This window comes from Cyanistes caeruleus, chromosome 2 (assembly GCF_971803275.1).
Source record: "Cyanistes caeruleus chromosome 2, bCyaCae1.hap1.1, whole genome shotgun sequence".
NCBI lineage: Eukaryota > Metazoa > Chordata > Aves > Passeriformes > Paridae > Cyanistes > Cyanistes caeruleus.
The window spans coordinates 26,309,155-26,324,753 of NC_141702.1; the positions used below are offsets into that span (position 1 = coordinate 26,309,155).

The 15,599-nt window shown below is 39.9% G+C and overlaps 1 protein-coding gene across 10 annotated transcripts in view; it reads right to left on the reverse strand.

The window, feature by feature from the left end:
• LGSN (lengsin, lens protein with glutamine synthetase domain) overlaps nucleotides 1-15,599 on the reverse strand; it is a 92,781-nt gene that overhangs the window by 28,457 nt on the left and 48,725 nt on the right. For 3 of the 10 annotated variants that reach the window (XR_015282893.1, XM_086876182.1, XM_086876185.1), the window contains exons 4-5: nucleotides 9,869-9,964; nucleotides 8,741-8,838 (exon numbers count right to left, since the gene is read on the reverse strand). The exons of 1 other annotated variant lie outside the window; for it this stretch is intronic. The gene's annotated coding sequence lies outside the window, so the exon portion shown is untranslated. Of the gene's footprint in view, nucleotides 1-8,740; nucleotides 8,839-9,868; nucleotides 9,965-11,275; nucleotides 11,379-12,009; nucleotides 12,122-15,599 lie in introns of those variants that run through there. 6 more of the 10 variants (XR_015282894.1, XR_002862496.2, XM_086876186.1 and 3 more) reach the window with 4 other exon arrangements.

Below are 15,599 nucleotides of genomic sequence, written 5' to 3' on the forward strand. Positions count from 1 at the left end.
AAAGTTGATGCTTGAATTGCAACTAATAGGAACATCTGGCATTATTTAGACAAGAAAGAGTACTAAATTTTGCTCTAGAAGAAATTTCCATTGCTGAAGAAAAGGTGCAAGGAATAGCTAGCAGGAAAGCAGGAATGTTGATGGTTTACCCATAAACCTTGTTCTGTAACAGGCTTATTAAGAAGTCCACAACTCACTCTTCATCTCCAAACAGGTTCTGTTCCTAGAAAAATAATAGCTAAAACCCCCTTATTATTCAAGCCATTTAAGTGGGTTACAATAGTTTGCCAGGATTTTTTCATTCTTTGCCTATCAATGGAGGAATTTCTAAAAAATCTGGTAATTGCCAATTCCACTTTGCAACATTCATCACAATTTTGTAGTGTGGTTCTCCTTGTGTTAAAATGAAGTTAGAACTTTTAGAAATGGAATGAATGAGAGGGTAAGTGGTGAGAGCAACCAACATCAAATTCAATTAAGATCAGCCTCTTCTCAAATCATCTCTATGTCAGGCAAGGCATGGACTTACGCATGGATATCCGGTGTCTCTAGGTGGTGTCCCAAAACAAATGGAAATAAGTAAGAATGTTTACTGTCTCTGAAGGAAAAAAAAAATTAAAACAAACCCTTCATACATTCTCAAACCCATATCTGCTAAATGCTTTCTCTTTGATGTATTTCAACCCTCTGTAACAGTGTTCCAGCTGGCTGCAGTCCTGTTTCTGTGCTGTTAACTTGCCATCACAGTTGAAAATCTCGTTAGAAAGAAATTCTTACAAGACTCATGACATTAGGGCTTCAGATATTGAGGAGAATTCTTGTAAGAGCTTAACTTTAACACTCAATGTTTAGTTTTACCCAATTTGGAAAACTACACACAGTTCATCAGATAGAAACAGGTGGGTGTGAACTGCCTAAATATTTTAGAACCTCAGAAGAGAAATGACTTTTTGTTTCATTCTTCCATCTCTAGGTTAACATACTAGGAACTCATTTAATCAGTTTAAGTAACCTCTTTGTCATGGCCTGAGTAGTTAGAATAAAATTTATAAAGGCAAATAAATGCTATTTGAAATTTTCATCCACGTATGTTACTGCTCCTATTGCTGATGATCCTCTGATGACAAGTTCACCCCAGTGTGAACTCATGCCATTTACCAAGATCACAGAGACAGATGTCCCAAACAGCCTGTGATGAATATCCCTCCACTCTGTGTTTATGTCAACACAAAAAAGCAATGACAATTCAAAGTCATGACTTTGGGTAGATGATTTAGGTAAAAAGTATGGAAGGCCCTAGATATCTTGCCATAAAATTATTATTAAAACTATCAAAGTATTTCAGTACTAAGTAAGACTGGACTGATTACAGGACACACATACACTGTTCTCTAGTGCATTTTGCTGCTTGAGAGTTGAATTAAGGATGACTGATATATTCATTTAAAACAAAACCAAGAACTTGTCTCACATAACAGTGATAAAAAATATAAAATATTGCAAAGTATTTGAGTATTCATTTTCTATTGCTCTAAAAAAATACATTGGTGTCACTGTTAAAGTGTTTTGCAAAAATGTTCAGTAAAATCTTTCTGAAAAATACTTTTAGACAGAAAGGGTTACCAGATCACTCTAAAGTGCTTTTCTGAGTTCCCACTGTTTGTAAGATAATTTACAGAGCAGATATAATGGGATTTTCAGTCAATTGCAGAATGGCAACATGTAGCTGACTAATGCACGGCATTTATATAAGTTACAAGTAATCTGGATATGTTTTCAATAGAGCAAACCACAGTAGTCCTGGAAAACAGATTTACTCCCACAAACCTCTGTATTTCTTACACACTTATTGGGGTAATAATACAGTCCATACTTAGAAGGCAGAGTAAAAATCAGAGGCTTGTTCCATAGGTTATGTTACTGGGACTGTATCTGCATCTGTGAAAAAGATGCTTGACTATAAAAAACCAACCATGTCAGTTAAAAGCAGCCAGTACATACAGCAGCACATACGTACTGCAGTGCAGAATATAGTGAGTGTTTCTTCTTGCTGCAATTTTGCACATTTACTTGAGCCAGGTAATAGAAGTGGATTTCACAGATGTCATTTATCATTTGGTGTAGTGCTCCAAGCAAACATCCTTGAGGCTGAGCCACTGAATAAAATACTCATTAACTACTGGAGGTAGGAACTGGACAAAGTAAGGCTGAGTGTGCTGCCTCTGATGCCTTCTGATACACACATTTATTGTTCCTACCCTAAACACTGAAAGACCACTGCGTCAAGGCCATAAAAATACATTTATATATTGTCATTACTGTTCTTTTAATCTTTTAAATAATGATGATTTAAACTGTAACAGGTGTTCCAACAATGGAATGGAAACTTCCATGTGCACAACAGATGAATGGAGTGAAAGCACACCCAAATCAGTTTGGGAGGCCCTCTAGTAGTGCACTTGTGGCCCATCATCCTTCCTTGCCCATAGTGGAGTGTGTTTTGTATATGCTTATGTGCCAGGTGGCATTCAGGGCTCAGAACAGGCCAGGGACCATTTCTAATAAATGGTTTAAATATGTCAAACCCATTTTGAAAGGCACAAGCTATTAGACACAAGAGCATGAGTCAAGCAGTTCCAATCAGCCTGAGGATTCAAGAGCTGTTCTTGGCTGCATTTATGTACTGATTTATATTTAGACCAACAGTCCAGTGTGCGTGAAGGAGAAGATGGTATGGCATATAGTAGGCTATCAAATGTGTTGCTCCTATGAGCTCTGCCATGGCCCTTTGAAAGAATTTGGTTGCCAGATCATTTCCTGCAATTCTGATAAGAGCAGTGAGGGACTTGACCCTCTGTGTCATAGTCCAGAGGTCATCACTTAGCACATTTTAAATTTCTGTAAGCTTTTTGTAATAAGCTGAACAAAATTGGCATAGGTTGTTAAATAAAGACATAGTATAGATGTAATTTTTGACTGATTTTCCTCCCTGCCTTATCAGGTCACACCTAACATATCTTCTCCAAGCAGATTACTTGTAGTGCCATAAGCAAGTTTTCTTTCCCATATCCAGTCCACTGGTTCAAATTTCCACTCATAAATAACTCCCTTTACCCCGTAGATATTTCTAATCATGAATGAATACTTTTGGTAAATACTTTCATTTTCAACAAGTTCCTGACCTTCCAAACATAATCCAGAGAGGAAATCAGGAAAGACTCTTTATCTGCTTAGATGAGGGGATGCCAAATCCCCACTTCTTTGCTACTGATTCAATGTAACTTAGAGGACAATTTTTTTTTTCCAGTGATCCATATAGCAGGTTGATCTAGTTGAACATAAGAACTCTAGATGTAGGAGCCTGACTGTCTTGGTTTGAAAGACAGGTGTCTGCCAGGGAGGTCAGGAACCTCCCTTGGAATGAAAAATATAAACCCCCTCCCTCCGAATGATTATGATTTTGAAATCAAAGGGCTCTCAGGCAGAGATCTGGGGATAGGAATAACAGTTCTTTACTAGCACAAGGCAAACAAACAACAATAACTACAGCATTAACAAGAAAACAGAACCAGGGGCCCCGGGACAGCTTTCTCGGCTGAGATGGGATGGAGGAGAGGCTTTGTTTTCACAAACCCCTCGGGCAGGCAGTCCCGGTGCTCCTGCAGGGCTCTGAGGAACAGTCGGCTGGAACAGCAGGGATGAGCTGAGATCCTGGGCCGGTGGAAGAGATCTATCAGAAGCCCTGTGGCAGTGGCTGGCATGGCAGCATGTCCCAGCAGGATAGGGGTGCAGGACAGAGGGTGTGGGGCCCACAGATGATAAGGAGGGGGAAAATTCTATGGGTGAGAAGAAACAAAACGAAAGACACCTAAAGCCTAATACTGAGGCAAAAGTCAGCAAAGAGGAGCCTGACCTGCACTGCGGTAAAGACTCCAAGGCAAGCTGCATGGACAGAAGTGCTCTGCAATTCCTTCTTTTTCTCAGATAAGCACTACTCTATTTTGGCTCCTTTTCTAGGCACAGAAAGCCAGTATAGGGTTTCCAAGGCATGGAAAGATTTTCTGAGTTCCCCCCAAAGTCAGTGACAGAAGCTTATTTACTCTGTGAGAAAAGTACAAGTGATACACCTGATCAGCCAAGGGTAAAGCTTAAGTAACAATGAAGTTTGAAAAATTTTTGCAGAAGACATCTAAAAATCTTATAGCTACAACTTTCTCACAACTTTCCTGAACCTGTATGAATTGTAATTGACATAATCATCATGACTCCAAAAAAATTGGGAGGATATTCACAGGCAGGAATAAAGGTGTTACAGTAATGAGTGACATAGAGACCCCAGGCAGGTGAAAAAGAGTGCTCTTTATTGCCAGAAACCTAGGCTTTTTAAGCAGTTCTCTAGTTATCAGTTTACAGAGTTTTAAAGCACAACAAGCCCAAGCCAACCGGCTACCATACACCACAACGTGGACATGCACAGTCACACAGGACATCTCTCACATCTCACATATCTCTCACATCTCTCACATCTCTCACATCTCTCACATCTCTCATGTCTCTCTACCCCTGTTCCAGCTGAGTCTCTCTCCCATAGTTCCCTTCTACACAGTCTAAGTAACAGGCCAGAGCCACGTTACAAGGCCTTCCTTTCATAAAGCCTTACCTATAGGTAACAATTCCCCCTTCTTTGTTAATGTTGCACAGCTAAAACTATCTGTGCTGGCAAAGCCATTATCTTATTAAGACTAATACTGATAATTTGTTGCACACAAGATAAAATACAGGGGATGCAATCATTAGGAACATACCAGGAATACTTATGCTATACATTACTAAGTGTTTAGGCCATGCCACAAAGCTGAGGTTGTCGCACCATGAAGACACCCCACCCCAGAAATCACCTTCATGGCGTTGCAGTAGCAGTTTAGTGAGCTGCTTGAGATTACTGACACTCTTATGAATGGACTTTGAATGGTCACTTAAGTTCATGCAGCACATGCCGTCAAAATCTTCACACCCTTGGCCTTGAGACAGCAGCAAGAAATCAATGGCTGCCTTGTTTTGCAGTGTTGCATGTTGCACCGATTTAACATCAATTGGCATTGCTGAAAAAGTGGCACTAGTGGCATTAGCTTCCTTTGCAGGCCAGCTGCCTAGCTGGTTTAAAGAAGCCAAAGTGTGAGCAGTACCAGTTGCTGGTGTTAAGCTGCCAGAGATGTTCTCTGCCCCAGAAAGTTACCATAGGATGGCACATCTCTCTGATGAATTCTCTGAGAATCCGTGTGCTGCACCTAACCCAACATTGTGCTGCAACTGTTAGAGCAGGGCAATTTGGATGAAACCAGGTTAGTTGGCCAATGGTGCAAGGTCTGCCAACAGCTTTGCCTGTGTACCTTTCCAGATGCAATCCCTACATATTAAGAACAAATCCAAAAGGAGAGCAATAGCACTGATGCCAGATGTCAGCTGACTTTCCAAAGTTTGATTACACCACAAGGAAGCATTGATGAAAATACCTTTAGGAGAGACATCAAAGTTAACACTCTTCATATGAACGTCAAATGTATCATCAATGTAAAAGCATAGCGAGGCTCACAAAGCCCCTAGCATATATAGTTTTTGCAGATGCAAGAGCAAAGCTGGAAAGTCATGCATTCTTCTCAGACTTTTGTACCGTGTCTCATCCCATCCTGCAGTCTTTCACCTAGTGTCCTGGCACCAACACCTGGGCTGCAAGATACTTGGGGCCGTGCAGTTCTGAGATAACACACGGGGCTTTTGCTAACTGATCATGGGCATTCCAGGAAGGTTTATTTTTGACATGAGAGCTACCTCTCTGTCAGACTTAAAATACCTGCAGGGTGGTGCTAGAGAACTTTACAGAATAGACCTCAAAGTATTAACAAGAGCAAAATGGTACTTTTTTTCCTAGGCTCATTTATTGAAGGAGCTGAATTATTTGGCTGAAATATTCTGGAATTCAGCCAGAGGCACAGGAAAGATATTAAATATTTTGGCTTAAACTTGGTGCTTCAGAAAGGTATAAACAATTAAAATCAGTATTGTATAATGGAACTGGAGGCTGTTTTCATTGGTGCATAGCGAGTGGTGCTGCTCACACCATATGTAACAGACACACAGAGTTCTCACCCTGCTGCTTCTCTTTCCGTTACTGCAGCAGGGAAAATGATCTTTCAGTAGAAGTAACAGACTAGTGTAAAAGGTCATTAGTGACCCATTCTATATAATATTCATTTATGCTCCATTTAGCATTCCATTTTAATTAGTAGCTCAAGAAACAACCAGGAAATAAGCATTACTTGATGGCATTCCTCACATTATTCTCTAGGACAGCTCCCAAGTAGACCACAATGCTCCCAACAGCCTGAGAAACAAGAAAAGATTTGAGAAGTAAGAGGTGTATATCAGTCTTTCCTGTATGCCAGCTGAAGCTACCAAGATGTACATGCCACTATGACTCAGCAACAACAAACCTGCAATTTCCTCAGGCTTTGGGCATTTGACATTACAATGACTCATTGTCCATATGGAGAGTTGAGGAGTCATTTTTATGACTGCATCAGAGCATCTTTAAAAGAACTTAGGGAAATAACTGTAGTTCCAAGATGTTCTTTTTCTGATAAATTTTCTTAGTTATTTCAGTAACCTCTCTGTGATTGTTTCAATGGTGAGATACAGCTGCCAGCTTTGGCTCCACAGCTCTTACAAAACAGTATTGTGTCTCTTCATAGAAGTTCTTATGGCAGCATCTTTCCACCAAACCTTTGATATTTGGCAGTACTAAAACAACTAATACCCAAATATGTTAATGTAGTTGTCATCACTGAATTGTTGAGAAAGGGAGCTGAGCCATATCCTACAGGCCTGGGCATTTTACATGCCTAGGAATGAGAAACAGATCCCACTGCACCCAAAGAACAGCCTGCCTTCAGCACCAGAGCAGAGCCACACTTCCTAGCATAACCACGCAGTGGGCTCGAGAACCTCGCAGCTCCAGTGAATAGAAATTAAAAACACGTGCTAAAATGAGCAAATCTCTCCACCCATACTTTGAAATGAGGCCACAGCTATCCATCCTTAATCAAGAAGTGCCACACAGAGCACAGATTTTTTCCATAGAAGAACCACTCCTTGTTACTCTTTCTCCTTCATCAGGGTATCTAAGCATTAGCACCTGGACTAATATTGCCACCAAAAATAACAGACCCTTATTGTCCAAAGGTCACCTACATCAAGCTTTGACATCAGTGATGTGAAAAACAAGAGGGCTCAAATGTGACAGAGGTCCTTAAATTGTCACAGAATAAAATACTTCAGTCTCTTTTTTAAACCAATAAATTGACTAACTACAATACTAAAATGTGAGTATAATATCACTTAAGTTGCAAGATTTTTGCTTTCATTTACTATTTCAGTCATACAACTATGGGACTGCAGTTGATGTGTAACCATCCATTGGGGAATGCAGGCTGAAGAACTGAGGTCTGACACTGGAAGACAGGAAACATCAGATAAATTATTTCCTGGCAACCTTTATTCTGTTCCTTGTGCAAGTGTATTTCAATACAGTCTTTAAGTAAGTAATCATATCCTATTCTTCACCTTTTTTTTGCCTGTAACATTTAATGCAAAAAATTAACTCCCATGGTAGTTAGATTAAGGTCTCAGAGGAAACTCTTGGTTGTGGTGATCCCTAGCTTCTGTGCAGCTTGATCTTTCATCCTCAACTATATTTTTCACAGGTTTGGTTTTTATTACATATGAGTTTTTATGAACAGATAACATCAAAATTAGGTGAATTCTGAGCATCTTTCACCACAGCTTTGCAGGTGGCTAGCAGAGGCATTTTTTTGCTTTTTGTGCATCCCCAGGCTTGAACGACACAGTGACCTGTGAAAAGTTTCAATGGTTGGTTGGTTGTTGGGTCTGTTTCCATACTAAAGCTGTTTCTACTAAACACTTAGACATGATAATTTTTCATGTGGGACGTTGCATTTGAAAATTATGAAAAAAGAAAAGGGATATAAACAGCTGAGCTGCAGTTCTTGCAAGACATGAAAGTAACGTTCAACATAAAATCCCCATAGTTTTAAACATAAAAATTTGAGCCTGAAAATTGATGAGGTCAAGCTCACACCTGAATCATTCAGTATTTCATTGAAAAGCCAATATGTTCTTCAAGGGAGCAAAATCAATCCTCCTACTGATTCTGCTTCCAAGTGTCAACCTGCATTATGTGAAAATGTTACCACGCAATTGCAGAGAACAAATGAAACAAAATTCCCTTCTCAGTGTACTTTAACTTCCATATGAATTTTAAGAGAATAAACTGTTGGTAGTTTTGCTTACTTAGCCTGTATCAGCTCCTTTCTTTACAATTATAATGAATTTTAGTGGTGGGATGACCTCCCTGAAGAATACTATGTTTCTGTCCCTGCCAGTACGTGTCTCCAAGTATTAGAAATACAACATTTTTTTTTTCTTTTTTTCTTGGCAAAGCAAGAAAATTTGATACTTGTTTTTTTTATGTTTAATGCCTGTTTAAAAGCATCTTTTCCAACTCATCACTGATCAAAAAACTGGTAAGATTTTTTGCACTGTCCTGAGGAAGTTATTCATTGTGCTCTAGTCTATGGATAATGCAATCCAGATCTCAGGTTTGCACTTCATGGAACTGTGTGACTCAGCGGTCATGGCTACTTCTATTTTTGTGGGTACATACCTTCAGCCTGTGCTTCTGGGCTTGCTGCAGTGTGTGTTTGGCTGCATTCAGGCAGATGTTCTTCATTTTGGCTTCTCTTTGCAGTCTCATAACTAAGCCTAAAGAATAATAATAAAAGAAACCAAATAGTCCAGGATTGTGAAGAAAAACAAAGCTTTCTTAGATGTCATTAACCTGTGAAGGTAGTTAATCAATCAAGGAGATTCAATGCTACCATATGGGAACATGGGAAATATTTGAGACTTAAAAAGTTTTATTATGATGCAAACTTCTGCTTGATGGGCTTTTGTATGAAATTCTTTTACAAATACTTCAGAAATCATATTTTTCAATGTACAGCCCTGAGACTTTGTTATGGCTCGCACCAGATATCCTGTGCCTGGAGATATAAATAGCTGCAATAGCAAAATTAAAATGGCAACACTGTAGATTCTTATGGCAATCTTCCTTTCCAAAAGCTACTGAAATGCCATTTTCTCCACTAAAACCAGATGTTTTATCAGAATTGGTTTGATATAGGCTGCCTATACTATCTCACTACTGTATTGGTTTATGGGACCTACTGCACATGAGGCACCTCTAACTAATCTGTTCCAGAAATGGCAATTAATAACTGCTTTAGCTTTTCTTTATTAAATTCACTGCTGTGCACTGAGTATGACTCTTTTAGACAACCTCTAAGTTGTCAGTGCTTTGTGGAAACACTTCTTGAGAATAACTTTCTCTCTTTATGGCGGAGTTACAGGGTTATTTTGTTTTTATTATGGCTCTCATTTTTTACTGATATGAAAATAAACATACGCATGAAAGCAGGATTTTTATTATTTGAGAATTAATCAAAATGCCGCCAGTTTTTTGCGTTACTGTAATGACTTTTATGTTTGAAGGGCAACAAAACATCTGCTAACAATCTACTATAATACTATAACACAAATTAACTATTTTTCCATGATCATCATAAAGGTATATGGGACATTGCAGTATCCTGTCATAAAAAATACTTTTGTAACACACATACTTATGGTAATTTTAGGAATTATATAGGAGATCGCTGCGTGCCAGGAGGTGAAATTCAAGTCTTTCTAATAAAACTGAGGAAAAACCAGCAGAGCACAAAAACCTACTGACCTTTGCTGCCTTCAGAAAATTGTTGTTTCCTGCAGTCCTGCTTTGAAGTTTTAATGTCATGTGTAAGTGAATCTAGGGCTCAGGAATGGGATCCTGCTTGTAGAAGATACCAAACGGGAAAAAAAATTACTAACATGCTTCTCCACATTTTGTTGCACAAGTTGTTGCAGCCAATGCAAAACTGCCATAAAGAAAGAATTTTTTTAAATTAATTATCTATGAGAATAAATCATATTGTTAGCTTAAAAAACATTATGAAAATGCCTCCATCTTTTTTGTGCCTAATGAAGCTTCAGACTTAATTTACAGAAGCATAGCACTGTAATAAAAGCTACTGTCACTTTAATCTTTGCTTTGTCATAATCAAGGCCTTGAATCCATTTTTTTTTAAATTTTCTAGTGTAGTCTCCTTTTATAAATACAGACTGACTGCTGTCAAGGATGTAAGGGGAAATACAGACCACATCATGTATCCTTATGATGTTTCCTATCCCTCAACACAGGCATAACTTAATCATCTTAAAAAAACCCTCTTATTTTTGGTTGAAATTCCCATGAAAAATGGACCATATGTCACAAAATAGTGTCTTCTTTACATTGATCAGTACATCCTCCTACCTATAAAGTAAACATTTAATTATTCATTCTCTTTCCCTTTTCTCTACTAATTTCCATGTAAAGGAAATTTTCATGTAATTTTCATGTAAAGGATTTCCATGGAAAGAATTTCCACATGATTTAAAGTATATTTTGGACTTTCCAAATAATTCCTCAAAAGCTTGCCAAACTCCATGCCTCCAAGCCAAGTTTCAGGGGTATAAAAGAGGATCTTCTAGTTAGTGCCTTCTTCCCCACAGGAATTCATAGAAGCACTTTGCTTCTATGTGCTTGGAAAACTAAAATAGCTAAAATAATTTTTGAAAAAACCTACAACTTCTTCTTGTAGTGACCCTCTGAAATTCACCTGCCTAACAATTTTGCCTGTCAGTTTTGAAGACAGAAGTTAAAATTAGTGCTGAAAAATAGTTCTTTTTTATGGAAACACCCCTCTCCTCCCCCACCCGCTCCCCAAATATATTTAGTTCTTTGGAAAGGCAAAAATTTTGGAGCACTGAACTACCTGTTTCTAGATGTTTTTATTGCCATGTAAATTAATCTTCTTGGCCTGTCTCTGGTCAATGTACCTTCTTTAGAAAATCTGCTGGTGGTTTGCAAAGGTAATTTGCCTACCAAGTTTTCAGGTCATGGCCAAGTCACCAAGTGGTGCTTTCCGGCTGATTAAGCTGTGGGACACATTCCAGTGAGCAGGTCTGAAACCACACGCTGACCCTATCTAAATCTTTAGCCAGATGAAACCTGGGAACACCTCAGCTCCTCCCAGCCTCCACCTGAAGGCAAGCCAGGCACCTGGTCCTGAATGTGGTCCCTCTCCACACCAGCAGCACCCCAAACTGTGCTGTGGGTCCTCACAGGAAATGCTTCTTCCCCCTTGATCAGACATAGCTGGAGCCTATGTACACATATGAAAGAGAAATTTTGTTTAAACAGCTTTTCAACAAACACAAGTTCTCCAAAATATGGATGTTCAATTGAAATTTTTTTTCATGAAAAACAATGAAATATGACAATTCCCTTTATCATGAATATAAAGGTTTGCTATGTAATGAATTCTAACTATATCTTCAGATGCCTTGTAATCTAGGGGTTATTTCCCTTTGTCTTGTAGAAATCTTCCTGGATGTTTCCCATGATTTACTAGAAACATCCTATACTAAAGTGAAGAATGGCATTTCTTTATAAGAAAGCAGATTTTGTCTGACAGGGTTTTAACTCTTTTCCTCTCTTCCCCCCTTATTATACTGTATTTCTGGGGTGGAGGATTGGGACATCCAGGTTTGAAATTTAGAAAGTCATCAGGCACTGTTGGGACTTTAGGAGACATGAGTTGCAGATCTATCTACCTTCCCTACAGTAAATTCACAGCATCTGTTCAGTACCCTGTCATCTTTAGGGCACCCAAAGTGGTGCCTTACCCTAAAGACTAGCTATAAAATAGAAAGCATACAACACATTTTCTATGACTTCAGATTTCAGTATATCACACATCAGGAAATCCTGGATCCATCAGCCCAGGCACCCACCTGGAAATCCTGGATTACTTGTAGATAATGACCACACAATTCCCCCCTTCAAAGAATCCAGGATCCAGGACCCAAAGAAATCCAGTGGAATATTTTGACTTGAAGTTGAGGTCTAGAGATTAAAAATAGTGATGATGGGCAGAGACCACTTGTTGGTTTATTTCTTGGGAGGATTAACACAGAGAATGTTAAAATCTGTTAAAATATATTAAATCTGGTCAAGATGGATAGATGGGCTGAGGCCAACAGTATAAGGTCCAATAAGTGCCAGGGTCTACACTTTGGCTACAATAACCCTAGGCAGCACTACAGACTGGGGACAAAGTGCCTGGAAAGGGGCCCAGTGGGAAAGGACCCAGGGGTGCTGGTCAGTAGCAGCTGAACTGAGCCAGCGTGTGCCCAGGTGGCCAGGAAGGCAGTGGCATCCTGGCCTGTGTCAGCAGTAGTGTGGCCAGCAGGAGCAGGGCAGGGATTGTCCCCCTGTACTGGGCACTGCTGAGGCCACACCTGGAGTGCTGTGTCCAGTTCTGGGCCCCTCACTGTGAGAGACACTGAGGGGCTGGAGTGAGTCCAGGGAAGGGCAGCAGAGCTGGGGAAGGGTCTGGAGCACGAGTCCTGTGAGGAGCAGCTGAGGGAGCTGGGGGTGTTCAGCCTGGAGAAGGGCAGTCTCAAGGGTGACCATACAGCTCTCTACCACTCCCTGAAAGGAGGTTGTAGCTAGCTGGGGGTTGGCCCCATCTCTCAGGCAACCAGTGACAGGATAAGAGGAAAAGGCCTCAAACTCCATCAGGGGAGGTTCAGACTGGACATCAAGAGGAATTGTTTCATTGAAGGGGTTGTTAAACAATGGAATGGGCTGGCCAGGGAGGTGATGGTGGAGTGAACATCTCTGGAGGTGTTCACAAATTAACTGGACATGGTACTCAGTGCCAAAGCCTAGTTGATAAGGTGGTGTTTGACCAAAGTCTGGATGCCACAATCTTGGAGGTCTTTTCCAACCTAATTCTGTGAAATACAACTCCTTTCACTCTTTAGTCAAACTACTTTTAGTTCAGTAATATCCACTTATCTTCTCAATGGATGACTCGCATCCAAGCCTGAACTTCCACATATTTCAGTCTGACTCATTGCTGTTTAAACTGGAATTGTTCTGTCTCACAGTTTTTGCAACTACACTGTTAGTCTTTGCTTACTCATAGTAATAGCTTTGCCATGCCCTCACGTCTCCCCCCTCAGCACCTTTCCAGCATCTGTGTGCAAAAGCCAATGTTTTCTGTCTGAGACAGACTGGAAGACTTATTGCCTCCTCCATGAAAGAAGAATCTTTGCTCCACAAAAAAGCCAGTCACAGCTTTATCACTACTTGCTGCTAAGCGTACACTACAGCTGATCTAAAAAAGCCTTGGAAGGTGCTTGAGAATTAGAGCTGCTGGCAAGGCAAAGAAGTGGCAGTCACTCCCTGCCGCCTCCAAGAATTCACATTCTGCAAGGGGGATTTTCCTCTCATTTAAGCCTGAAAACATTCCTGAGAGGAACAGTTTGTCCTCAAGTTGGCATAATGTTGCATTAAACATTTGCCACTTACTGTTCTGCAAGCTGTTAAGCTTCCTGTGAAAGCAGTAAGATACCACAGAAGCACTCTTTTGTAAACAGAGTCCTACATCATTTTATAAAAGTACTGTGGCAATACTTATCTGGGAACAAAACAAGGGGAAGTTGCATCATTATATGGGTTGCAAATGAGGCAAGGGGAATTATTAGCCTAAATTAATACAGAAAAACAAATTACATTCAGTCAGGAAGTGTTTTACAAAGAAGAAGATGTAGTAAGGAAAGTTACAACTTTAATGATAAGCGTAAGAGATAGGATATACAGATTAAAAAAAAGGAAGGGTGTAATTTGAGCTTAGTTGTGAGTTGTATTTACAATGCAAAAAAAAAGAATACCAATGAAAATTTCAATGCACTCTGAGAAAGGCATAGGAATAAAGGAGAAATGCACTTATTACAAAGATTCTGAAGAACATTCCAAATGAGCAAGAAGTCCCTTCTTTTCTAACTGTACAAGGACACCAGCGTCATACTTGGCAACATCAGCCCCTTGCTTTGCTAAGACCATGGCTATCTTTTCTCAATAAACTGTGGAGCTTCTTAGGACTATTGAATTATAACCCTAATTGCTACGTGCTTCACAAGCCCTAGCCCTACCTCTAACAATCCAATTACAACACTAGAATTGACAGATAAACATAGATGATCATCATTCAGGGAATCCATGTGGTACTTTCTAGCCTAGCATATCCATAAAAATGGGAAAACAGACTGAAACTTTCTTATTCCCCGTGACATTGGTTGAAAAACACCTGCATCCTAACCACTACCATCTGCACTCCAAATGCATTTCTTGCAGGTTTCCATTTTCCTGAGTGGATCTCGGTAAAAGTAGCACAATGAGAATCCTGTACTTGTCTGTATTCCTGCAAATGTGATCAGGCTGAACCTGCTCAAGAGGTGGCAGGTAAATGATGTAATAAACCAGTTAAAGCACTGCACTACTTCACAGAAGATTAGACATGCCCAGAACTTTTTTTATACTGAAACTGGGTAGACCAAAATATCCAGAATATCAGCACTAGTGACCACTCTTTGTCTCCAAAGCATTGTAGATTGCTTTCAAACTGCCTAGAGGGAATTGTGTCTGTACTGAACTAACTCCCAAGCAGTGCCCCAGAACTGCTGGGAGGAGTCCGAGCTGATCCAGCCCAAACCAGGGACAAGTTAATGATCTAGCACTACAGATGACTGAATTTATTGCTCTGGAAGATTTAGAGTAAGAGACACCTCCCATGGTACTAACCTCAAGGAAGTCATGAGCAGGAATTAATCAGAAAACAATGGTGCTTTCAAGGATTTACTGCAAAAGCACATTAATTAGACTGCACCCCTGAATGTACCAGAGGCCAAAAACAGATCAATACTCCAGAAAGCAACCTCCTAAAGGAGCTCTTGTTCAGCAGAACACTGCTTGGAAGGGCAAACTCAGGACTGTAAGCTCAGAAAAGTTTTTCTTTTATCTGTTTCTACAGCAAGGCAGTTGAGTGCTGCAGCGGGGGAGGCTGAGGAGGAAGACAAGGGCATCCCTATTTACAGACAAGACTGCACCAGAAGTGCCTGACTTACATAAGCAATTTGTTCTCTTGTTTGTGTAAGCAATCCAGCTAGACCACAAATACCATCCTGAGTGCTCAGGTGAAAAGTACTTGCAAGTCATTGTTCTGAGAAAATGCTCTGAAAAGCAGAGCCCAAGGCTGTGACATCAATTGCAGACCTCTGTATATCATGACTGGATGCTGGTGAGTCATGGCATGCATAAACCAGCAGCATTTGAGAAGACCTTCATAACCAGGTCCAGTAAAATTTATTGTTCTAAATTTGCAATTAACTCAGCTTAAATTGACATAATTGGGAGAATCTGACTCATAGCCTTTTCATAACTGTATTTTTAAATCTCATTTATAAGATAAATGCATCTTCTGTTTCTGAAATGACATAAATACTACCTTTTTTTTTTTTTAATGAAGCTATGCTTC